The 25950-nt window shown below is 41.5% G+C and overlaps 1 long non-coding RNA gene across 4 annotated transcripts in view; it reads right to left on the bottom strand.

Annotated features, from left to right (window-relative positions):
* The window catches only part of LOC307180943, a 510594-nt gene extending 487357 nt beyond the window's left edge, over positions 1 to 23237 (bottom strand). For all 4 annotated transcript variants that reach the window (XR_013825808.1, XR_013825809.1, XR_013825810.1 and 1 more), the window contains exons 1-2: positions 23127 to 23237; positions 13112 to 13245 (exon numbers count right to left, since the gene is read on the bottom strand). This is a non-coding gene — a long non-coding RNA (uncharacterized lncRNA). The remainder of the gene's footprint in view (positions 1 to 13111; positions 13246 to 23126) is intronic.
* Positions 23238 to 25950: the final 2713 nt, after the last annotated feature.

Genomic DNA, 25950 nt, shown 5'->3' with positions numbered 1-25950 from the left:
AATGGCAGACTATGTTGTGTCCTACAGTCCTTTGCAAGTGGCTGCTGGCCCAGTAGGACCCCTAAACATTGCAGGAGTGGAAATGATTGAGGCATCAAAGGGTATGGCTTGGAGGTGTGGGGCAGAGTGTGACTTTTCAGTTGTGAGAGACCATCATTTAGCCTCCTCCCCTTATTTTCCAGAAAGTTGACTACACCTTTAATTAAATGTGGAAACCTGTCACTTGGGAGCTTGTTAAAAATGCAGAATCACAGGTTCCCCCCTTAACAAGATCCCCAGGTGATTCGTATGCACAGTAAAGTTTGAGAAGCCTTGCATTAAATCCTCTGGGCCTGTTTTCTTTTCTGTTAAATGGGGTTGAGGACACCAACCTACCCATAAGATCATGAGATCATGAGATCAGCTGCGGATAGCAAATGAGATAACCTGGGGCAACAGTGTGCTGGAGCCATTTGTTAAATTTCCAGCAGTTTTGTGAGCCAGTTGTTAAGCCGTTGGTAGTTTGAAATCAGGCTATGGTGGGAGTATCTGCAGACCCTACAAATCTGCAGACCCCAAACATCAGGGATTGTCATTTGTTTTTCAGAAATCTGAGTTATCTGCACTCCACTATGGGGCCTTAAACAGGTGAAAGCCAAGAAAGAGCTGTGGGCTGCGAGTCTGTCATGTCCAACACATGAAGGACATTTGCAGGTCCCTATGGATTTTCAGAAGCAGAGGTACCAGCTGGAGTTTGGGCCTAGGTTCTGGATACCAAAACAGGGAAGATAAGGGCACCAAAAGACAGGCTTCCCAGAGTCAACCAGAGCCTCTCCGTTTGGGCTCCCCTCCAATTCCTTGGAGCCTGCACTCCACAGCTGGAGCTCATTACTGTATCCCTCACCAGTTAGCAGCTCAAAAGCCTTGTTCTGTCACACTGCAGAGAGTCTGCATTTTGGCAGCAAAGGAAGCCAGGCCAAGCACAGTGCCACTGGGCCCTGTCCGAGGAACCTTTGAAAACAATTTTTCAAATCATTAAGGAAATGAAAATGAAAAACAAACTGCGAGAGAGGAGCAAATCCGCCTGCTAGCCAGGTTACTTAACACACACGGTGCATTAATGGGACGTTAAGATCACACCAAAAAGAAGCCCTTTAGCCATGCAGCTCTCTAGTTCGCACAGGGCAAAGATGAAGTATGTGGCTGTGGAAGATTCATTCACTTCAAACATCTTTGCAAGACAATGATGTGTCCCTCAGAGGTACTATAAGCATTTTGTGATCCTGAGGTTGCTATGGTGGCTGCTTTTGTGTTGAATAACAAACTACTATATAAACTTGGGCAAATCTGCATAAATTGTGTCCAGCCTATGGATCCATGGTTCTCTACCTCACACACCCTGGTCCATAATTGAAGAAACATGCACGGACACAGAGCAATGGGGTATGGACATACGTTCTGCCAGCAAAGAGGCTTCTCTCAAGTAGTTTCATCAAGAGGGCTATTTATTTCCCTCTGGGTAATCAGCCATTGATTGCCAATGCACCTTTTCTGGAATAATTTTGCAAGCCTTTTAGGACAAAGGCTATGATGAGGAGCACTTGGTATTTTTCAGATAATACAAAGCACAGCCTGGTAAGCATGTTTCCATTTTGATGCACAGAAATATAATACTCTTTTATGCACATTCAGTCCATATTTGTGACAAAATGATGTTTTAATATAAAATAAAACCCCTGAAAGTTACCACTATATTGTTTCTCTGTCTTTTATCTCTTGCCTCTCTGAGCCACAACATTCCATGGAATCCAGAATTATATTATCACAACCCAACTTCCTTTTGTTCAAGCGGAACGCATTGCAGTTCTCTGAAAATAATGCAATAGTGTCAGTTCCAAGCACCTCCCCACTTCTAACCCACACAGTTTTTGGTGCCATTACTTTTCATAAAGGAGCTGCAGTAGAACAGAATGTATGTCTATTTGTAGCTAGTTTACAGCCTCTGCAAAAGGGGTTTGCAGAGTGCCTCAAACGTATTTCATATACCCCTGACTCTTCACTTTATCTGTTGATGACCAGGATATGACATTTTCCCAGAAGCAAGATAACTACATTCCAGTTTTCACAGAGCAATGTTGTGTTATTCTGTAATTTTTTGTCCTGATGTTCAAGATAACACCTAAGCCATGAACCTTTTACTCCCTTCTGGAAATGCAGCCAACCAACAATCCACATAAAGGCAACCTCCAGCTGGGAAAGCCACTCTCATCTCAGAGGTGAGTGGAGTACAGCGATGAGTCATGAGAGCTTACAAATGGCAAAACCAGGTGTCTGGGTTTCAAAATGATATTAAAGGATCTCCCTAACATCACTGGGACTTGAGTAGCATTGAACTACAGCTCGGTACCAACGGCAACAGGGAAAAGTGTGCAGGCGTTTCTGATTTTCCTGTCGCATTCTTTCGAACAGCCAACTTTTACAGAGGGTAGCCACATGATTGGAGGCTGGGATTTCACTTGGCCCCAAGCCATCAGCACTAACACATGTCTAAGGACTCACATCTGTCTCACTAGTGGGCTCCCAGCACCTCCACTGCAGATGTGGGCTTTTTCGGGGTGTGTGATGTCTGCTTCTCAAGCTTCCATGAGAGAGAGGGCTAGGAAAAGAAAGGAATGGATGTGAGCTCCAACAAGTGCTCACTCATGAGTGGAAAGACATCCAGGAAGCAGGTCTGGCTAAATCCCACACTGCTGGGCATTAGACAGGTTTTCCAGAGTAGCAGCCTCTTACTGACCCCTGTTGGCCCCATTTCCACCCCTCCAAAACCCAGGTCAACCTCCAAGTTGTGGACAAAGGAACTTGACCCTGGAACTAATCACTGCACACCCCCAACAAAGCTCAGGAAAGTTCCTGAGCCATTTCTTTGTCTATGAGACCAAGACAATCAACTGGAAGTTTCTAACAATAAGCAAATAGTAATAACGAATGGAGCTTACTCCTTATCTGAAATGTCATGGTAGCATCTGCAAGCTGGATGATAAGTACACTTTCCAGTACACAGGACAAAGTTAAATCTGAGGCCTAGTTCTAGCATGTCATTGACACAATGGCTAACCTTTGGCAGGTCATTTTCATTCTCTGTGACTCAGTTTTCCCATCTACACAAGAAGGAAGCAGGATTAGATGACCTCCAAGGTCACTTCCAGTTTTGATATTGAGTGAATCTGCGTTGCACACACTGGCCTAACATCTAGGCTGCCCCAGATGGTTATCAGAAGTTTCTCTCTCTTCCTGCCACGTGCCCACTTTAGACCAACTTGTTATAATATAAGGTTCAACATAGGTTGGTGGCAGCAAGAAGCAACAAGTTCAGCCCACACAGCAAGAACATTTGCCACCGCATGGTATTTTCTCAGCTAAACAGATTCCAGACACATCTGCACATCACCTAAGACACAAATCAACAAGAAAACATATGACCTTCATGGGTGGTCTTCTTAAGATGTTCAAAAATGTTCTAGAATATACACCCACCAGGTCTATCCCTATGTCCCTGTGTCCCTGAAAGACACAGGCTCCCTTTAACACCAGGCCCTGCCTTAGTTGCGACAATCCATCAGCCCAGGGTCTTTAGTTACCTCATCCCCTAAAATCAGCTCATTTCTACCCATGAGGTCCTAGATATCCTTGGCCACAGTCCAGGGTATGAAGTGACTAAATTTTCTCCTAGCCATAGCTGCCTCTAAAACAACAGCTGCGTGTAGAGCCTGCCTATAAGGAGCAAAGATCTGAAGTCTAATTTGAGCTATATCACTGACACGATGGCTAACCTTTGAGAGGTTACTTTTCCTCTCTGTGACTCAGTTTTCCCGTCTCTACAAGGAGAAAGTTGGATTAGATGACTTCCAAGGCCACTTCCAATTCTGGTATTAAGTGAGTCTGGTATTCCAATTCTGGTATTAAGTGAGGACACACCTCAGGCATGAAGGACGGACATATAAATCCTGGCCTGGAAGTCAGGAGACCCAGGTTCTAGTTCTAACTTTGCTACTTACTAGCTGTGGTTGTCCAACTTGTTAAGATGGCAAAGGACTTGGAAGACATGGGGACCTCTGAGGTGCACCATAAAATAGTGACAACCACTCTGCCAGCGAAAACTTTCAGCTTTATTATATGTGTACATCTTTGTATAAAAATATTAATAACAACAACCATAGTATCAGTAGCCAAAACATTTTTTAAGAAATATATTATTTCTAAGTTTTCTCTTCTACTCATTTGACAGTTCCTTACTCATTTTTTTATCTATAAGAAATCATCTCTACAAGGTCTTACCTTGTCCTTTCCCTGTTCCCACCTTCCCCTCCTGCCCCATCACCAGTCTCCCACTCATTCAGCCAGCCCCTCTAGCTTTTTCTGACTTCCTAGAACATTCCTAACACGTCCCCTCCTCAGGGCCTTTGGACTTGCTATTTTCTCTGCCTGGAATTATCCTCCCTTTTACTTCCTTCAAGTCAAATGTCACCTTCTCATAAAGGCTTTCCTTGTCTTCCCCACCAAATATTCGAAACCCCATCCACACTTTCTATGCCCTTTGCCCATTTGCCCAGCTTTTGTCTCCTTAGGTCTCATCGCTGACATACCATCTATTTTATCTATTTATTTTATTTTTCATCTCTTCCCCCCACCCCCCGCGAGAATGTAATCTCCATAAGGGTAGGGATTTTTGTCTGTCTTTTTGTTTCACTGCTGTCTCCCCAGTGCCAAGAATAGTACCTGGTATAAAGAAGGCACTCAGAAACTGTGTTTTGGATGAAGGAATAAATAGTAGCAGGCACCAAATGTTTAATAATATTTATGGGAGAAGAAACTGTAATTGAGAAAATATATCAACAATCTGCCATGTGGAAAACGTTTTCATTATTGTCAATGAGCAGCTGGCACTTCAGTCCAGCTCTGGAAACTCCAATGGGCATCAGGAGGAGAGTTTGGAGCCCTGGGTATAAATGCTCTCACTCCATACTGTGTGTTTGGACTTGGATTGGTTAATCCTGTCAGCTGCCTTCCCAATCAGCAATCTACACTTCTGTCTGGAAACATCCAATGATATGTCAGAACACAGAGTCCTCTGGAAATAAAAGTAACCACAGAGAAGGTTTCCTGAGCACCAGGCTCTGTGCTTGAACATGTTTCTGGCACTATCAGCAAAGCTCACAACCACCCTACGAGACGAGTACTATTTAGCCCTGTTTTTCAAGTGAGAAAACTGAGCCTCAGCAAGGCTGTTTCTTGCCCAAGCGCATACAGCTAAAAGTGGTGAGGCAAGGCTTTAAATCTGGGTCTTAAACACTAAGCTCTACTCTCCTTCTCTCTTATCTCCCATTGTCTGTCTCCTTCCTGCTGTTGAAAGTCCTCTCCCCAACCCCAAGCCTGGACATTTGTGTTTGGGGATTAAAATATGTATGTGTGGGCTTCCCTGGTGGCGCAGTGGTTGAGAGTCCGCCTGCCGATGCAGGGGACACGGGTTCGTGCCCCGGTCCGGGAGGATCCCACGTGCCGCGGAGCGGCTGGACCCGTGAGCCATGGCCGCTGAGTCTGCGCGTCCGGAGCCTGTGCTCCGCAACGGGAGAGGCCGCAACAGGGAGAGGCCCGCGTACCGCAAAAAAAAAAAAATGTATATGTGACCACAATGACGAGGGTATATTGACAGTGGCAAACAGTCCATTTCTCTCCATGAGCAGAATTAATGAGGCTGCTGCAAATGAAGAAAAGTTGAACAGAAAAAAACCTGTGTTCAAATTCTGACTCAGTCAATTTACTGCAGCAATTTACATAACCTGAGCCCATTTCTGCAAGTGTAAAAAAGAGTGATACTACTGACTTTACAGCACTGTCATGAGGATGAAAATGAGATAATATTTACGAATGGGCCAAGCCCAGTACCTGGCACCTAATAGCAGCTAAGTAAATGCTGGTTTCTTTCCTGCCTTTCAAACCTCAGGTATGAGTATCCTCTGTTTTGTAGTTACTTCCAACCTCCAGGACACTGGTGAGCCACAGGGGAAAAGAACTTCTCTACCTCCAAGGTAGAGCAAAAAGATCTGCTTTTCCATTTCATTATTTGCTTTCCCTGTCACTTTGATGGCCCTTATATGAGAGGTATGGAATTTCAAGATGTGGAAGTGACCTGAAAAAAAATCAGACTCTTCTTTAAAATGAGGAAGATCCAGAAATCCATTATGTTGTAATGAAGAATGCTTAATGTTTTCCTTCTTTTTGATAAGTGACAAATAACCATTCAAATCTTAATTGTACTGATCCTAGATGAGATTAGATAACAAAAATTAATATTGTAAAAAGCAATTCGTCAAAGATGGGAAAGAAAGATTAAACCCAATACAGAATGTTTTCTATAAAAGATATGTTTCAAAATGTTTAAAGTTTAATTTTGTTGCCATGATACCATCATTTCCAACTATTTTCAGTTATCTTGAAATAGAAGGGTCAAGTATGGCCCATGATATTCAAGTGTTTTCACAGGTTTATTTAAAAGCATCATTCTGTAAAGGCAACTGAATGTTTGCAGACATCTGAAGATTAATACTGACATGAAAATATTTAGCAAAATATCTATCCTTAGATAATGCCACAATAATAATGCTTTGAATTTATCCAGTGCCTTTGTTCTGAGCAGCTCAAAGGGCTGTGAAACCATTATCTCATTAATCAAATAACACATTCCTAAGCTAGAGTATCATGATGTGGCTGGTTAGCAGTGTAAGCAGTTCCTCTCTGGAAACCACATACTGTTACTAGAGGACTACTGGAGCAAAATGAAATGATCCAGGGGAAAAAACTTACAACCATCTCAAAGTGCAAGTCCTAATACAGAGCATGCTCTCTATCAAAGTACTTTCCCAGGAATACACTAACGTTTCCTATGTTCCCAGTGTAGATATTAGGAAAGAATGCTATCATTGTCCCAAACTGGTAACGCCAAGTAGAGTGGAAATAGCAGCAGATTGAGGTCAGGAAGCCCAGTTCTCATGGAGGCTCTGTCTTTAACTCACTGGGTATCCTACCATGTGTTCTTTCCCTCTCTGGACTAAACTTTTTTTTGCCTGGAAAAAGAGAGGGTTGAATGGACCAGTGCCTTTTACAGTGTCTTGACAACAAAATACTTCCCACCAACCAAAGAGAATGCTTTTATCATTTTTATCAGTATCTGCAAGATTTCATGGGAAAAAAGTTTTAAAGCCCCTAATTCCATGTTCATAGCAGTATTATTCACAATAGGTAATAGGTAGAAACAACCTAGGTGACCATCAGTAGATGAATGGAAATATAAAATGTGGTATATACATACAATGGAATATTATTCAGCCTTAAAATGAAGGGAGTTCTAACACATTCTACCACATGGATGAACCTTGAAGACATAAGACTAAGTGGAATAAGCCAGACACAACCCAAATATTAAATGATTTCATTTATTTTAATACCTAAAATTGACAAACTCATACAGAAAGAAAGTGAAATAGTGGTTTCCAGGCGCTGGGGAAATGTTATTTTTATATAGTTATTGTGTAAATAGTTACAGTGTAATGAGGACCAAGTTTCAATTCTGCAAGATGACAAGAGTTCTGGAGATGAATGATGGTGATGATTGCACACAGTGTACTTAATGCTACTTAAAAATGGTTAAGACGGTAAATTTTGTCATGTGTATTTTACCACAATTTTTAAAAACAGAAAAATTTAAAAGTCTCACTGCTAAAGACCGGTTTGAAAATAGCAAGTCTAGTAAAATCCCTTCCAGATCTGAAGAATATCTATGTAAATCTGAAAAAAATAGTACATCAACCAGGAAAAGAGTGATTCCTTAAATTTCACTTTGTTACTGTTAGAAGATTGAGTCAATGGTGGTGGATAGCAAAGAAAATGCCCATTTCTCCATACTACCAAGGTAAGTTTGTGTTAACAAGAAACTGTTCTCAAGAGTTTTGCAGAAAGGGCTCTTAGTCACTGCTGACTTCCTTGCAGAGGGATAGTGGGCCTGGTGATTTATTTCACATCAAAGTGACCAGTATACCAGGTTGGAAGGAGTTAATGTGAGTCACTTTTTTCCAGAGTTGTTAGATTGGAAGAGAAGGAGAGAAGGGCAAGTGAAAATGGGATTCATACTTAAAATACTTGAGGGCTAAAGTGGCTTATAGTTATCACGAAGTAAGTTTACTTCTGTGGGGACAGTTTAGCTAGGAGATCATTTGAGTCTGGCTAGAGCTAAGCATCCCCCTCCCAGTCCTCCCATCCATGCCTGAGGCCAGACAAGACCCAAATCCACCTCTGAGGAAAGGAATTGGTATCTTTTGCCCATGATTTCAGTCCACACTATCACCCTAATTGTAAGCCTCCCTACAGAAGGAGAGATAAACCTGGGACCCATAATGATTACCTTGTCCACCATCACCGAAATTTGAAAGAAGGGACTGAAACTCTCCCTCTAGTCCTAGTCTATTTTCCCACACTGGAAAAAAAAACTTAGAAATAATTCCCCCTGGAAAAGAAGAAAATTGTCACAAAAATTCAGGCCTGGTTGTGGCTGGGGTGAGGAGGGGGATGGTCCACAAAGGAAATTTGGAGAAGGGGAAGGAGAGAACGGAAGGGACAAAAGTATCTGCCTTGTTCTCGGAGTAGGAGAGGCCCAGGTTACCAGGGTCTTTATACTCAAGCTTCCTTGTTAGGGGACGGGTTGAGGAAGGGCCCTGTAGTAACGCACTTCCTCAAAGGAGAAGGCTAAAGGTTGCCATGGGAACCTTGGTTCTGTATTTCTCTGACTTGGATGAATGCATAAAAGTTGCCTAGCTGGGGATTTTATATTAATCACTAAATGTCCTTTAGGAGAGGATTTGAAGAATTCTCTTCAGCAAATCCGTTTCAAAACAAAGCTAATTTCTCACTGAAAGCTAGCTGTGTGAAGGCCCAATTTGTTTAGAAGCATGGTGGTAAGGCTAGATGAGGAGTTAGCAAACTTGAGGTTCAGTCTTTGCTTGGTCACCTGCCAGCTGTGCGACATTAAGAAAACCCCTTCACTGGGCCTCAGTTTCCTCATGAAATAAGGATAATAAAACTTCCCCTACAGTGTTGTTTCCAGGCCTTCTCCCAACTTGGAAAAGCAAAGGTGCAGTAGGAAAGAAAGTACTGTGTCCTGCCCCTAGGAGTGACATAGAGCTTTCCCAAGGGATTCTGTATCTGATAGTTGATATAATTACCGAGGCAAGCTTGTGAACATTTTCTTTCACAGATTCTGAAAGCAGGAGGGAATTCTGACCCTTCCATTTGATAGATGAAGTTCTGGGATTAAGTGACATGCCCACAGTCACCCAGTTACAAAGTGGTAGAGCTAGGATTCAAACCAAAATCCACCTGACTCCAAGTTCAGTGCTCTTTCCTCCCCACCAATTAGGTGTAAGAAGAAATGAGCCTGAAAAAGAAGCTGCTCTACCTTCTAAGTCCAGGAAGGAAAAGCTAACTGTTCAAACGCCTTTGCTGGCTTTACTGGCATATGCACACAAACACAGCATGGATGCAGCAGACAGTGTCATGATTTCCAGATCAATTTAACACCATTTTCCTAAAAAGCACAGTATTACTAAAATGGTTGGGGAAGTGTTTTCAAATAAAGTGGTTAGCTGGATTCATTTAGGTAATTTCAAAGACAGTTCCCATTTTTTCCCCTTTTTGCAGCTTCTGTACTTTCACTACAAAGAAAAAAGTCTCCTTTTAGATACTTGCACGTCTCAGGATGATGCCCTCCTAATACCTCCAAAGGCCCACAATAAGATCAACTAGAAAATCTGAATAAAATGGCATAAAATTAGCTCCATGATAAGAAATGCTTATTTAATGTGGTTTGTTTTCTTCTTAAATAGAGTCTATCTTTAGCCATCAACCAGTTTGAAAAACGGACCATCACTGCTTACTGTTTTGATATTTCTCTACACTTTAAAATTTGCCGTTCCTTTCCCATGGCAAATCAAAGCTTTTATACAAAATCCTTCACAGCTAAAGTAAACCCTTAGTTATACATCTTTCTATTCTCTGATGATTAGGGCTGTGTTTTTGTTATGGTAAATAAGTATCTCATAAAAGTTCAGAAGGTCCTTTCTAGTAAGCGTTTGCAAAGTCTCTGAGGAAAACAGTCTCTTCCTAACCTTTATTTTAGACCTATGTGATTCTTTCCTCCAGGAACCCTTTCACCAAGTAGCATAAGATAAGCTTTGTAACAAAGTTGGATGCGTTGGACTAAGTCTTAAGTAAATGAGTGGCCTTTTCAAGGAGATACTCTTGTTGGAGGAGAAAGATGTTCTGCACAATTAATGTTTGCAAGAGGGTCATTGAGTAGGTCAAATTTTAACTGGTGGCAATATATCACTCAACATCCAATGGTGAGCTGATGAAAGCATCTGATTGGCCTCAGCCATATGAACCCAAAGCCAGGAATTTCTGAACCTTGCAAGGAGAGAGGAACAGTGGGGGACAGCCTCTAAAACAGCTGTAAAATGTAGCAGCTCTAAACCTCCAGCGATTCCACCCTTAAAACTGATGCCTAAAGGAGCAAGCACATTTTAGCTAGTCACTCATTCTTTGTAAGTCTGTTGACCCGAAGAAGGTTCCTGTGTACAGTACAAGAGATTCAAAGAGTTTAATCTAATTCTGTACCTGAGCTGATCCAAGTCATTCAGAGCCTCGATACAGCTGGGTCGGTTAGCCCACCCCACCCCACCCACAGACTCTTACAGAAAGATGAAAATCAAAACATAAGGATGCACACTTGCAAAATGTCAGAAATGGAAGGGGACTTCGATTTCAAGTCGAAACCCTCCTCTCAATTGTTCAGATGAGGAAACCGAGGCCTCCAAAGGCGACTTGCCAAAGTGTACAAAAGCATCCTCCTAACTCCAGACGTTTGCTATGAAGTCAGGATTTTGTCCCACTTTCAAAGGGAAAATGTCAAGACTTTTGGTTTAATATTAAAACTGACTCTCTCTACTTCATAGTTTTGTTTCCAGGAGCCGCATGAAAGCCACATCCTCACCCCCTCACCCTCACCCCCATCAGAACCCGTAGCTTAACAGTTCCTGTTTTCTCACTATGCCCTTGCAGCTTTCTGTCTCCTCCCCCCGATAAGGGTGGGCCCAATTACTTGGTAGCCCACTTAGCATAGCAAAGAGCCGAAGTCCAGAAATGTTGTGTGGAAAAACCAGAGGGCCCCCAGTTGATGCTTTGTTCCTCACAGCTGTGCTTACTTCCCAAGCTGTGGCTTCCTCCAGGTTTGGGTCAGGCCCCGGGGATACTATTATTACATAATTTTGCATTGTACCTCAAGGCAAAAAAGAAAGGTAATGAAGGAAAAAGCCTACACCTCTCATTCCATTTCCTTCATTGGAAAAGTGGGTATCGTCATCTGGGCTGTTCTGTGAACTGGGCCCTGCCCAGGACAATAGGCTTCTGAGGACAAGGTGATTAGGCCAGCAGTGCAGTGTGTTTGATTAGCGCCAACCAGCTCTTTGTAGAGGGACAATATCAGGCCATACAGTAACAAGATCACGTCTTTTGATTTGGGTTCGCTCCCTCTGTTGATACAACCCATTATCCTGTTTGCCTTTCTTACTACACCAAGGCATTGCACCAAGGACTTCAAGGATTTTTTTCTATAATAACCTCCAAATCCCTCAGCACCTGCCTTCTGCCAAAGAACCTCCCTCTTCACATCGGTGCTTTTCTTTGTCCTTTCAACATCACTTTGAATAGTTAGGTAAAGCGATACTCCCATCCCAAGGAAAAAGAGAACTAGGGCAACAACTACAGGGCCTCATATTTAATAAGAAACAAAATTAGGCAGAGCAATTGAGTCACTGTTTGCGTAACCCTTTTCCTGCTGCCGTTGTCTTAGTTTCACTGCACCACATGCCATCTTTCCGGCCATTTAAATAGGTTTGATGAAGAAAGGAAGACACGTTCCAGAGCTTGAAGCAGCAGCCAAGAGATGCATTAATGAAAGTTACCTGCACAAAGGCAACTACCGTATCAATTTTTTTAAAACACACAAACAGTGTGATGCCACCTATCTCAGGCCCCTAAACTATCCAACTCTTAAACAGAAAAGTGCTTCAACTCAGAATTTGTCCAGACTCTCCAAAGCTCCTTTAGAAATTACATAAGATGAATGGAATCTCTTGCATTTTAAAGGTCCCTTCCCAACCTTGAAAACCTATTCACATTTGAAAGGTATTCACTTTTGAAAATATTTCACATCCAGAAACTTTCACAGAAAATACACACCAAAGGAAAAAATCTTGATGAGATCATTCATGGCATTTGCTTAGCGAACTGGCTGGTAGATAAGAGACCAGAGAATATCAGGAATCAGGACTTGTGGGGAGAGAATGGCTTGTGTTTTTGTGTGGACTGGCAAACCCCCTTAAGCTCTGGCAGAATTCACATAATGCAGTATCTTGTTTTCCACTACCATCACCATCACCCCTCCCCCGTCCCCCCCACTCCCCCCCCCAACCGCTGCCTTAGCATCTATGTATGTTTATGCAAGATACTCCTGCTTATTTATGATTCATTCCAATTTGGACTGTAAATAGAAGGCAAATTAATAATTTAGAGGGAAAAAAGACCTGGGCCCTTTTCTCCTCCCTTCATTCCTAGGTCAGCCAGCTCGTTTATGAATTAGTGCTCAAGCGGCCTGAATAGCAGAGAATGAATGTTTGACTAAATCCTCTAAGTATGAAAGCTCTTCACACCATTTGGTCTTGAACTGATCCAATAGCGAGGTGTAACCACTAGTGACAATAAAGCGCCATCTGGCAAAGTGAACTCTAGGCAAACAATGACAAGCAGAAGTGAAAAGAATTGCAATGATTTCCACAAACATGTGAAATACTATAAACTGTGGGACTTAGCAGCTTCCTCCCGAGGCAAGTAAACAAATGCAACACTTCAGCGGTGGCGCTGATGTGTGGGGCTCCATCTCTGGGAGCAGGCTAGGCTCCATTTGCATTTAGCGAGGGAAAAAATGTATGCAGATTGGCGAACAAAAAAATATATAAGCACTACTAACCAGACGTCACTTTTCCTTCGCTCTTTACTGTCAGGGTGATGTACTGGAAGTCTTTATTTCTTTCAGCTTGGGCCTCTCGGTGCCTCATTCTCCTTCCAGCCTGTTCTCATGCCTTTCTCATCACCTGCTGAGGCCTTGATCACGGACAGAGCAGACGAGCAGCGGGGGGACAATTAGAGAGGAGTTCAGACTTTGATCATTTGACCATATGTGAATACAACAGCTGACCACATGTTTTAAAAGACAACTAACTTAAATGTATTTTAAAAAATCACAAAGCAAGCATAGATACTGAAATTTACATTTTAATTATCTGGCACAATGCTGCATTCAACTTTTTCAAAATATTTAATATGGAAAAATACATCTTGCCACTTCAAAATAGGAAGAGAAAGCACTTTTCTGTGTTTTCTCCCCACCCCCACCTTTGCTCCCCCCTCAAAATGTGTTCCCTTTCAGCAGAACATTTAACCACTGTGGATGGTGGAGAATTCTGTGCCGCAGATTTCAAAAGGCACATTCAAAGCTGCCCAAAGTTGGGTATGATTACTAAAGGTAAATTAAGCTTAAAATAAGCACAATCATTTATTTTTAAAACATGATTTTATAGAAAAAATATCTGTCCAGCACTAATGCCATAAACTAAGTTTGTTTGTTTTTTTAATGGAGCATACTCTACGGTTTAGCCTCACTTCCCCAATGCTTTAAAATGACCATTACAAAATTCTAAAACGTGGCTTCTAAACAGTGTGAAAATAAAAGAACTTTGTTGGCCAGAAAATAAAACTATATAATATTTGGTTAGCTAGGAGACTCTCATTGCAGCAACCTTGCACAAATGAAGGTTTATTCATGGTTAGTTCTGTCAAAACATTGTCACTTCTCTTCTGGTTCTCTTCAAAGGATCACAGTCTGGCTAGGTGAAATGCGGACATACACTATCCAGCTTAGGGCCAATTCTCCTGTTTTTGTATGCAACTGATGATTTATCAGTTGCTTCTAGAGATATAGGGCTCTCCTTATCTTCTCCACCTACTAGATAATTAACATATTCATGAACTGGTTATTTACTCTCAAATAGGAGGATAATAGAAAAATAACACTAATTGTTTTGACAGCAGTTTGCTTAAGAATTATCTGGAAGAACAAATGTTTCTTTTGTAGTGTTAGGAAGACAAGCATTTATTTATGTATTAGGCTTATTTTTGTTCTTATGACAGACGAACCAAACTACTCTGGGGTAGGGGAAAAAGTCTAGAAGAAATAATTTAAGTGAAATTTTATCTGACATTCCCCAAAATATTTTGATAGTCCATTTATTTCATCAGTTGTGAGGGAAGTTAGCAATGTGGTATACATTGTAATAGCTACATGTACTAATGTATTTATTCATTATCTGTGTGTCATTGTATTTTTAAAATATATATTACCCTTTAATTTTAAAAAAATCCCACCTTGTTTTATTTCACTTTGGCACCATCTTAAATGTAACTGGTTTGCATTCATTATCTGATGAGCTTTAAGCATGGGGATTCTTATTTTAACACAAAATGCATTTTTACTTTGAAAGAATTCATGTTTAATACAACCTTTGAAACAAATGTTCCTTAAAAAACATATTCTTCTCTTAAGTACAAGTGTCTTTACGGGGCCTTGTGTGTTACCTTGAGACCTTGGGCATGTCATAGCCCCCTCTGGGCCTGTTTCCTCTTCTGTAAACAAGTTAATAAACTATTTGATCTCTAAGCACTCTTCCAGCTCCAAAGAATCTCAGATTCTATAATTTCCCTACCAAAACAAAATCAATGTTCATACTCTTATTCTTTTCCTTATTCAACTTTTCCCTGTAGTGTGGAGAGACAGGTGAATGGACCTATCTTTTTATCTACTATGTGCCAGGCATTTTGCAGATATTATCTCCTTTAATCCTTACAACCACTCTGCAAAGTAAGCATTATTATCTCCATTTTATAGATGAGGAAACAGAGGCCCACAGAGGCTACGTGCCTTGCAACAAGCCGTGTAGCTAGCAAGTTGTAGAACCAAGACCTATTATTAGATAGGCATTCTCATCATTACACCACACTCCCTCACAGAAAGATAATGGGTATCAGAAGATTAAGTCTCTAGTCCCACTTTATCACTGATTTCCTGAGAGAAATCCTCTACCTCAATTTCCTTAGCCCATATAGGCGGTGTAACTCCAGGATCGTATCACCTACCTCATTATGGATAGAGACAAAATCAGAAGGGCAATAATAAACAAAAGGCAAACCATGTACTTCCTCCAAGATGACAAAAGAGACATTGTGCTTGCAGGTGGCAAGGGTACGGAACCACCCTTTCTGAACACAGAACAGCATTTGGTGGTTGAACTGGGATATTGAAAAAAATAACTTCAATTGTGGCAGCATTCTTTAATGACATTTCTTAAGGTTAAAAGAGTTTTCCACAAAGTAGGAATATTCTGGGAAATGTAATTCAATAGCTTCTTTTGAACTGAAATAGAATCTACGGAGAAAGAAAATCGTACAAATGAAAGAAATTGAAAAGGCTACCCTGTAAACATGCTTTATTTAAACTTCATGTGTACTCAACAGTTTTAAACACAGAGGAAATCAGCTGGATTTGAACCCAACCTAGGAGTCTTTTGAGCCACTGACAAACATGGGGTAACTTCCCAGAATGTCCATTTTTTAACAGATTTCGGTAAGAAATGCATTTTTTAAAGTTTTAAGACACACAGAAATAGTCTCTGTGTGCCAGAGAACAGGAGCATCCCAAGGGAAAGAAACTAGGACAGGCTCAAGAATTTGGGATGCCAGTAAGAAAGGATGTTTAGAGCTATAGATGGGGGCTGTGGGCATCTCATGAAATTGCTCTAATTTTGTAATTTTCCCGGGGTTTTTTTGTCCTTTTTGTTTTGTCTACTTTTCTTTAATGATTTGCTGTAAAACCCTCCCAGCTTTGTTTTGTAACATTCTGGAGGCCTAGACTCCCTTGGAGAATCTGAGGAAGGTTATGAAACCTCCTCCCATCCCTCCCCTGGTTGCTGAAAAATGCACAGAAGCACAAACCATTTGCATAAAATTTCTTAAGAGTCTGCTGCCCATCCAAGAACCCCAGGTTATGGTGACATACTTAAAACAAATTAAGATACCAATGCACCATTTTCAACTATCAGATTGGCAATGAGTAAAAGGCTCAACAATTCCTATTGTAGGTTAAACAAGCAAGTTCACACACCACTGATGGAAGTATACATTGGTGACAACTCTTTGGAGTTTTTTAAATGCACACACTCTTTGATCTAGTATATTCAACACTGGAAAACAACCTCAATGTCTATTGATGGGGGAGACTGGTTAAATGAAGGTAAGAATATCCATATTTCTGGTGATTATTTATGTTGCAATTTTAAAGCAAAGGCACTGTCTTCTCTCCCTATAGGTCATTGTGGTGAGTGGCTGGGGCTGAGAGATGCAGGAGTTGAAGTTCATACTAGGGGTTTAGCTGGGAGTTACCTAATGGGCCTCCTTATAAGGCAATTAGGGAGACAATGAGGGCGCCTGTGAGGCAGTCCTGAAGGGCCATACTATTAGGGTATTTCAACAGTGGTTCTTAATCTTTGGGGGTTCAAAGACTCCTTTGAAAATCGAATGAGAGCTAAGGACCTATTCTCTAGAAAATGCACATATGCACAGATTTTGCATATAAGCTCAGGGGATTCTTGGGCCCCCTGAAGTGGGTTCCTGGATACCAGGTGAATCCTTGCCTTAGGCTTCAAACAAAGGGAAACTTCTTTTGAGGGAGGTCTGTAGGGAAAACAACTATATGCAGCTAAGGACAGAGAATCCCACACCTGGGCACACTAGATTCCTTCTAAATTTCTGATTTCATACCTCTAATGAATCTTCAAACCTTGCACGGAAATCCTACTATATATCTTTAGAAATCTCTCCTATTTTCTAAGACAACCATTTCAAGTCTATTCCTACCTCCTACCCTCCTTAGCGGTGGCCTTGCCACTTAGCTCACTGAGAAAACAGAAGCCAATCCAACAAGAATGATTCCTCTTCCTACTGCTAACCTACAAACCAAACTACACTTACCCCATTTCTTCCTCTAGTTATGACTGAGGAAATGCCTCTCCTGTCCAAAGCCAACCCTGCCATTAATGCTTCTGGGTTCCTTTCTCACCTGCCTTTCCCAAGGTCTTATGTTACAATCAGAATAAAATTAAAACTCTGCCGTGGCTTACAAGGATAACACATGATCTGATTTAAATTTTACAGACAACACCCTTATTGCTGTGCGTAAATCTGGATTTGGGGGGGATAAGAGGGAAAGCTGGGAGACCAGATGTTGATTAAGCACCAGGTACTGCTCGGTGAGGATAAAGCAGTAAGCAAAACCAGCATGGCCAATGTCTCATAGAGCTTGCATTTGAACAGAGAAGTGAAGGCACAAAGTGAATGAGGCTTTCAAGGGTCACCCAGGCTCCATAACTTATTCAGAATCCAGAACAGCAAGTGAACCAAATCACAGATTCCACACTCTCTCCTGAAAATCTTACTGTGACTGTTACTGTAGACAACGTTCTCAAAAAGTTTCATAATATAAGGCTTGGTTCAGGGGTTCCATGAAAACATGACCTACAGGAATTTTACTTAACAACAACAACATAATGTCCATCAAGCAAAAATTTTTGAAAAGTGGGCAAAGGAAAAAACTCTAAAAGGAAATATATTAAAATAGTGTTTGAAGTTGTGTTTAAAAGCCAAGATTATGAAGATTTTAAATTTTACTTGTTTTACATATCTTCTAACATTTTTTCTCTAATAAGTTTGAAAAAGTTAGATGTATTAAGCACTCCATGTAGAAACAGTAAAAATGCTATTAATGTATTGTTAAGTGAAAGGAGCGGGTTATAAATCTAGGTATACAGCATGATTGCAATAACATAAGCTATAAGTAGGTAGACAAGGATCTGTGGAGTGATAAGCAGAAATGAAAGTAGCTGTGCTGGGGGTTTTAGTCAGAATACTTGGTTGGGCAATTTTCTTGAAATTTCTGTACCTCTGTACCTCTGTTTCCCATCTGTAAAATGGTAATAATACTTGTCCCCACCTTATAAGGTTAGTGTGACAATTAAATAAGTTAATATATGTATAATGCTTAGGCAGAGCACAGAGGACTTTTAGAGCAGTAAAACTATTCTACATGATACTATAATGATGGGTACATGTCATTATGCTCTTGTCAAAATCCATAGAATGTACAACACCAAGCTTGAACAGTAAGGTAAACTATGGACTTTGGATGGTGATGATGTGCCAGTTCAGGTTCATCAATGTAACAAACATCCTACTCTGGTGGGAGATATTGATAATGGGAGATAATGTGCCTGTGTGGAGACAGGAGGTATACAGGAACTCTTTGTACCTTCCCCTCAATTTTACTGTGAACCTTAAGCTGCTCTAACAACTAAAGTCTCTTAAAAAATGTTCAGTACACTGACTGTCACATAGGAAGCATTCAATAAATGCTAGTTATTACGTTATTACTATGACTACTATGTTATAATATAGTCAGGGTCCTGGTAGGTGCTCAGTGTTACTGGTGAATAGTTGCCACAGCGGTTGCTTTCTTCCCCATTAGACCTCTGTGCTGAGCTACAGGACTGATCATCCAAGAGGAATTCTCACTAAGCCACCTACCCCACCCTCTCCATTGTCTATCTGTGGCCCCAGAGCAGCAGCACTTAGGCCCCCCACTGTATTAACTGTTTTCCTGCCTGTCTTCTCCTCACTACTTCATTGCAAGCTCCCCTGGGGCAGTATTATTCCTCACTCCTCTCTGTATCCCTAGCCCTCAACTCAAAGTCTGACACTAAAGTGGGATAATCATGGTTTCATTGGATGAATAAATTTAAAAGAAATGAATGAATGAATAAATGAATGAATGTATGAAAAGCAGGCCCTATCACGGCATGTTCTGTTGAGTTAATCTGAGCACAGTCTGTTATTCAGCCATAACAAGGAATGAAGTTCTGACACATGCTCCAACATGGATGAACCTTGAAAACATTATGCTAAGTGAAATGTCAGGCACAAAAGGACAAATACTGTATGATTTGACTTATATGAGGTATCCAGAATAGGCAAGTCCATTAAGGCAAAGTATACGAGAGGTTACCAGGGGCTGAGGGAGAAGAGAATGGAGAACTATTGCTTCAGGGGTACAAGAGTTTCTGTTTGGGACGATGGAAACATTTTGGAAACAGATAGTGGTAACAGTCGCACAACACTGTGAATGTAATTAATGCCACTGAATTGTACACTTAAAATGGTTAAAATGATAAATTTTATGTTATATATAGTTTACTACAATTTTTTAAAATAAATTTTTTTTATTTATTTTTGTCTGCGCTGGGTCTTTGCTGCTGTGCACAGGCTTTCTCTAGTTGCACGAGTGGAGGCCCCTCTTTCGCTGCAGTGCATGGGCTTCTCACCATGGCGGGCCCTACCCTTGTGGAGCACGAGCTCCAGACACACGGGCCTCAGCAGTTGTGGCACACAGGCTCAGTAGTTGTGGCACACGGGCCCAGCTGCTCCGTGGCATGTGGGATCCTCCCAGACCAGGGATCGAACCCGTGTCCCCTGCATTGGCAGGCAGATTCCTAACCACTGTGTGACCAGGGAAGCCCCTAGTTTACTACAATTTTAAAAAGCAAATTAAGAAGCTACTATGAATTCACTAATGCCTTACATATAAATATGACATATATTGATTATTCAATCTGCATATGGATTTGTGGACCACTTACACAGATTCTAGTGTATTCAAGGCTGTATACATGGCAAATATTTATTAAGTGCTTCCTCACGAAATGGGTCTCTTTAGCACAATATCCAAGCACCAGTTCATCATATAAGCCAATTAGAGACTTTGTGAATAAATGAGTGTGTATGTGTGCGTGTGTGTGTGTGTGTGTGTGTGTGTGTGTGTATTGGGGACAGGGGGTAGTAGGTAAGTGTTATAAGAAACAGGAAGGACCTGTCCCTGAATCCTGGCTAATTGCTTCCTTTCAGGAGAAGCACCAAAGATGGAACAGCCTGGCCTTTGCCCCATGCTGGTTCCTGCAGGTGCAAAGAGAGGACTACTGCTAATGCAACAGAGATGTGCCATGCTGCACATGGCACACAGATAAACAGGTCTGGAGCCTCCAAAGCTGTCAGCCTAGTGTCTTTCATGAGCCTTAAAAGTGAATCAGAAAGAAAACAAAGAAGGGTTGCTCTTAAGATCTGTGTTTCTCACCACTGCTGGAAGTAAATATGAGGTATCTGGGAGAAACAGAGCCTATATTCAAAAGTTTACCTAAAGCTGAACAGGACAAGGAGGTGGGGAGGGGGAGACAGAGATGTTACACAATAAAAAAAGAGACAGAGCATCCTTTCAAAATATATTGAGAGCTTCTACCACTCATCATTCAGTAAGAGTTACTGAATCTGAATTCCTATGTTGCCACCAGTATGAACAGTACTAAACACTACCACAAGATGATTCTTTTCTCTTCACTCTTTAAAAATTAACCAAAATTACAATCTGATTTCTTCAGCTTAAATGGGTTTGCTTTTTCCTCTGGAGTGTGCATGTGAAAAGGTATTCAACTAAAAGATGTCACTGACCAATTTCTTTTTAAGTTGCTTCAAATTGCTTTCGGTGGCCATACTTTAATCAGCATTGGAAGCATTTCAGACACATTCATTGCATTCTCTGATTTCATTAAAGTTTATCCTATTAATAAAAGGATTAAATTTCTTTACAGATGTTGCAAAATCTGCCAAAACACAAAATTCTATTGTGATACCTATTTTTCCACTTGATTTACATTATAGGATTGGGAAGAAACTGATTCTTCTATAAAATCAAGCTGCCCTTTATACTACAGCAAGTCTTTTTTAAAAAATCACTCATTTCAACGTATGTCTGCATATGCATACAGAAAGCTCTGAAAGAATATACAACCTTTACTGTAGTTACTTCTAGGGAGGCATGTGGGATGGGAAACAGGTCACAGTGAAATGTGAATGGGGACTTTTACTGTTTATGTATTCTGTATTCTTTGAATTATTTTCACAATGAGTATATAATTAATAATTTAAAGATAAAGACAAATGAAGTTCCATGAATTGGGGAGTGGGTGAGTCAACTAACAAAACATCACTTATAACACCATGCAAAATAATTTACTTTTTAAAAAAAATTTTTATTTTATATTGGAGTATAGTTGATTAATAATGTTGTGTTAGTTTCAGGTGTACAGCAAAGTGATTCAGTTATACATATACATGTATCTATTCTTCTTCTAATTCTTTTCCCGTTTAGGTTATTACAGAGCATTGACCAGAGTTCCCTGTGCTATACAGTAGGTCCTTGTTGGTTATCTATTTTAAATATAGCACAACATAATTTACTTTTTTCCCTTTTTACATAATATTAGAGAGAATAGTATCGCAAACCCCAATGTACTCATCATCCAGCTTCAACAGTTATCAATCCCTGGCTAATCTTATTTCATTCATACTCCCTCATACACTTAAGCACACACACAACTAAATTTGTTAAAACAAATCCCCAACATTATATCATTTGATCTGTACATGCTTTACATATTTAGCTGAAACTACAGAACAATATAAGCAACTTTTCAGGATCATACCAACTTCCTAAAGAAGATGTGTTTTCATAAAGGAAGAGAAGGCAAGTTTTACAAGGATAGGAATGTGATTTTCTGAGAATGAACACGACCCTCTTATTCAAATAGTAAATCATCCTAACCTAGTCCACTTAATCAATGACCAAGAAAATGCAGTCAAATAGGGTGGAACCAAGGAACAGCAAGTAAGTTAGAAAAATGAGTTCAAGAAGACACATCTCGGCATGGACATATATACACTACCAAATGTAAAACAGATAGCTAGTGGGAAGCAGCCAGTGGGAAGCAGCCACATGGCACAGGGAGATCATCTCGGGGCTTTGTGACCACCTAGAGGGTTGGGGTAGGGAGGGTGGGAGGGAGAAGCAAGAGGGAGGAGATACGGGGATATATGTATATGTATAGCTGATTCACTTTGTTATAAAGCAAAAACTAACACAACAATGTAAGGCAGTTATACTCCAATAAAGATGTAAAAAAAGAAAAGACACATCTCTCCATCTGCTACTTCTGAGGCCTTACAGCAAAGCGTGCAAATACTCCCTTTCTTGCCAGTTAATTCTTCACACCTAGGCCTAAGCGTTTGAGAGAAAAAATGGTTGCTGCAACCTGACAAAATGACTGATGAATTATTCATGTAGCCACTGAACTGAAATCTGCAACCTATGGCTTCCCTGAGCTTCTTCATGATAGGCGAATATAGCACGAAGTATGCTTTAAAATTTACGCCCAGGCTTATCCCATGTAATCTGCGTTGTCCATCTTCCCAGGGCTGGAGACTCTTAAGATCCCTCCCGCAGAGCTAAGGAGAGGCCTGGGTAGATGCTCAGGTCTTCCCATCCCGCCACACACTCCCACCTCTGCTCAAGAATTCATTTCTGGCCCACGACTATTGACTTTTTTTTTTTTTTTTTTTGCGGTACGCGGCCCTCCCACTGCTGTGGCCTCTCCCGCCGCGGAGCACAGGCTCCGGACGCGCAGGCTCAGCGGCCATGGCTCACGGGCCCAGCCGCTCCGCGGCATGTGGGATCCTCCCGGACCGGGGCACAAACCCGTGTCCCCTGCACCGGCAGGCGGACTCTCAACCACTGCGACACCAGGGAAGCCCGGCTATTGACTTTAAGAAGACCACATCTTCTCTTCAAAGCACAAGAATTTTTAGTCTAGGGATGCTGCCTTGGCTCATGACCTCTAACATCTTGCCCAAATGTGAAAGTCCTTCTTTCACCGCAAAGCCCATTAACAATTCCCGGGAAATAAAAATAGAATCTGGGTAATAAAATAAAGTCTAACCTTTTTCTTTTCCTTTGTGCTTAGTCTAGCGTCACTTGCTCACGGGTACTGAGCGCAGAGGCCTTGCACCGGGCACTTCAGACCAGAGTTCCTGGTGCAAAATGGCTGCCCGGACCCCTCAGTTCAAGATGGAGACAGCGGGCCGTGCGCAGAATGGCTGCGCACGAAACTGCAGTCTGGAGCCGTGAGCAACACGCCTGCGCTGGACGCTGCAGAACTCCTCCCCCTCACCTCCTCACTGCCGAGAACCCGTAAAGCAGTCCTGCCCGCGGCCTCTCAGGGAGAGCGTGTGCTCTAGAGCAGGAGTCCCCAACCTCCCCCCCGCCCCCTGCCCCTCCCCCCTCCCCCTGCCGCACAGCAGGAGGTGAGCAGTGAACGAGCGAAGATTCATCTTCTGCTCCGCATCGCTCGCATTGCCGCCTGAACCATCCCCCCGCCCCGCCTGTGCGTAGAAAAATCATCTTCCACAAAACCGGTCCCTGGTGCCAAAAAGGTTGGGGACTGCTGCTCTTAGAGCGAGCTAGCACCTCTCCATTGTTTGACCACAGAAGAAAGCTTTCCTTTTCTTCTCAACAGAACGTCTCGTTCTACTGGCTGCAATGACACTGGGCTGGAGGACCTTTGAAAGGGTTGGTAACACTTTGGCTTTAAAGTTTTAAAAATTCCTTGGGGTCTTTACCTTAGGCTCATGAAGCTGATTGAGAAACAGTTAACCTTACCATCATCCCTAGTGTGTACCAAACCAACATTCACCAACCTGGACAATTGTCTAACAAGTGGACTATGTTGAAGTCCTTTCACATACACTATTAATTTCACACACACAGTTCTGTGGCACAATCAAGGTAAACATTTTTACCTGCATCTTACAGATGAGGAGGCAGAAGCCCACAAAGATTACCTAACTTGTCAAAGATCTCACAGCTATAGAGGATAATCAGGTTTGAACCCAGGTCTTCTGATTTCTAGTCTATTGCCCTTTCTACTAAACCAGAGACTAACAATCTGCAGGCCAAACCCAGCCTCCAAACATGTGTGGCTGACATCTAAAAATCAGACGTTTTTCAGAAAAAAATCTAGATTTCCAGCATTTTTTGAAAAATGATAGGATAGTAGCCACACTGTGCCTGCATTCCCAAAGGGATGTCATTTGGCTTCAGCTGAGGAATTTCTGGCCTCTGAAGATGGAACACATTATTTCCATTTCACCCCAGTCTCCCATCAGCCCCCTTTTCTCATTTATGTTCCTGGTCTAGCCCCCCCCCCCCCACCAGGCCTTTGAGATCCTGGCTTAAAACCAAGCTTCCTGTCAAATGTGTAGAATTTGATTTTGGAAACTTTAATGCTAAAAATATGAGATGGCCATATTGCTCAATCTGCCTTCATTTTCTTCTCTTTGTAGCACATAAGCAAATAACAAGCCCCAAATCACATGAATTTACACCCTTAGGCTGTGAGCACATCCTAAGTACCACATTACAGACTAGGCTCCTGTGGTGACTACAATGATTGCAGCAGTTTGGATACTTAGGGAATCTCAATTTGTCCTCGTTAACTCTGTAAGTTGTATGCTCTTGAAAGTAGACTTTGCTGTTCCTTGGTCATTAGAATACTTTTTGATGAAGAGGATGATTTACCACAAGTTTGACTGTCAGTGAGACCTGAGCATTCAACAATATGCTAGGAATGGACCCAACAAAAATAGATACGAAATCAACAGATTAGTCCTCACTACAAGCAAACAACATTATAGACTCAGAACTGGCCATAGCTGAATAACCAAACTGGAAAAATATACAATGTTCTGCTCCCCAGTGCTGGTCATCCTGCCCCCATCTTCCTTTCAATGCAACAGAGACTTTTTGTCAATGCACTCTATACCCATCATGGAATGGATATGGGAATGGAAAGTGGGTGTTTGCAGGCCTGGCTACCACACACTTATGATAACCCATTGTTCTCTTACTTGGGGAAGAAGTCATAACTAGTGATAACTCTGTGCCTATATAAGTCAGCAGGTGCCCTTGGCTGGCAAATGTAATCCATGCCACCTTCCCATTTCTTTCACAGGCCTAGTGATCATAACAAGGATGGAATCAGCATTTTCTTGTCAAAACTATAGCATTTCCCTGTCAAAGCTATACAAGTTTGACACTATAGTGCTACCCTATTTATGGCTCTTACCCTTGATTTTTCCAGGATGATATTTGTTTCAGTGGAGAGAAACAATTATGAAGGCATGTGAAAGTCTTGGGAGGGCCAGCCTGACATTAAAAAGATAAGTTTATGTGGATCCTTTAAACAGATCAAAAGCCAAAACTTAAGTAACCAGGGGGTCATTCTCAGTCCTTGCAACCTTGGGCCATATAATATGGTGAATTTACTGTGGAACAATAAACAAAAGATAATTGTCCTCAAGGGTCAACGTCAAGATACAAATATGCCACTCTAAAGTGGCCACCCTCAGGGTGTACCTCTATAGATCACCAGAACCTACGGGTATGTAATTCAAATACCACTTCTTTTGGAAGTTGAGCACAAGAGCCTAGGTTCTATCCCTGATACTAGGGGAAATATCCTGGTTCCTGTCATTGAACCTGAGAAGGTCCATGCATCAAGGAAAATGGAAACATGGAGCTTTGGCACGGAGATGTCCTAGCATTTCACTAATGATTTGTATCTATTAACTTATTTAGGCCCTGGTTCTTTCTATCACTTTAGAGTGTTGAGTGGCTGAAGTGAGGTAAAATTGATTAATTTAAGTTGGGTTTTTGTGATGGTTAATTTTATGTGTTAACTGGACTGGGCCAGGGGGTGCTCAGAT

This window comes from Stenella coeruleoalba, assembly GCF_951394435.1.
Source record: "Stenella coeruleoalba genome assembly, chromosome: X".
In the NCBI taxonomy this organism is placed as follows: Eukaryota; Metazoa; Chordata; class Mammalia; order Artiodactyla; family Delphinidae; genus Stenella; species Stenella coeruleoalba.
The sequence above is the reverse complement of the archived record's forward strand: the minus strand, read 5'-3'. Positions and strand labels throughout refer to the sequence as shown.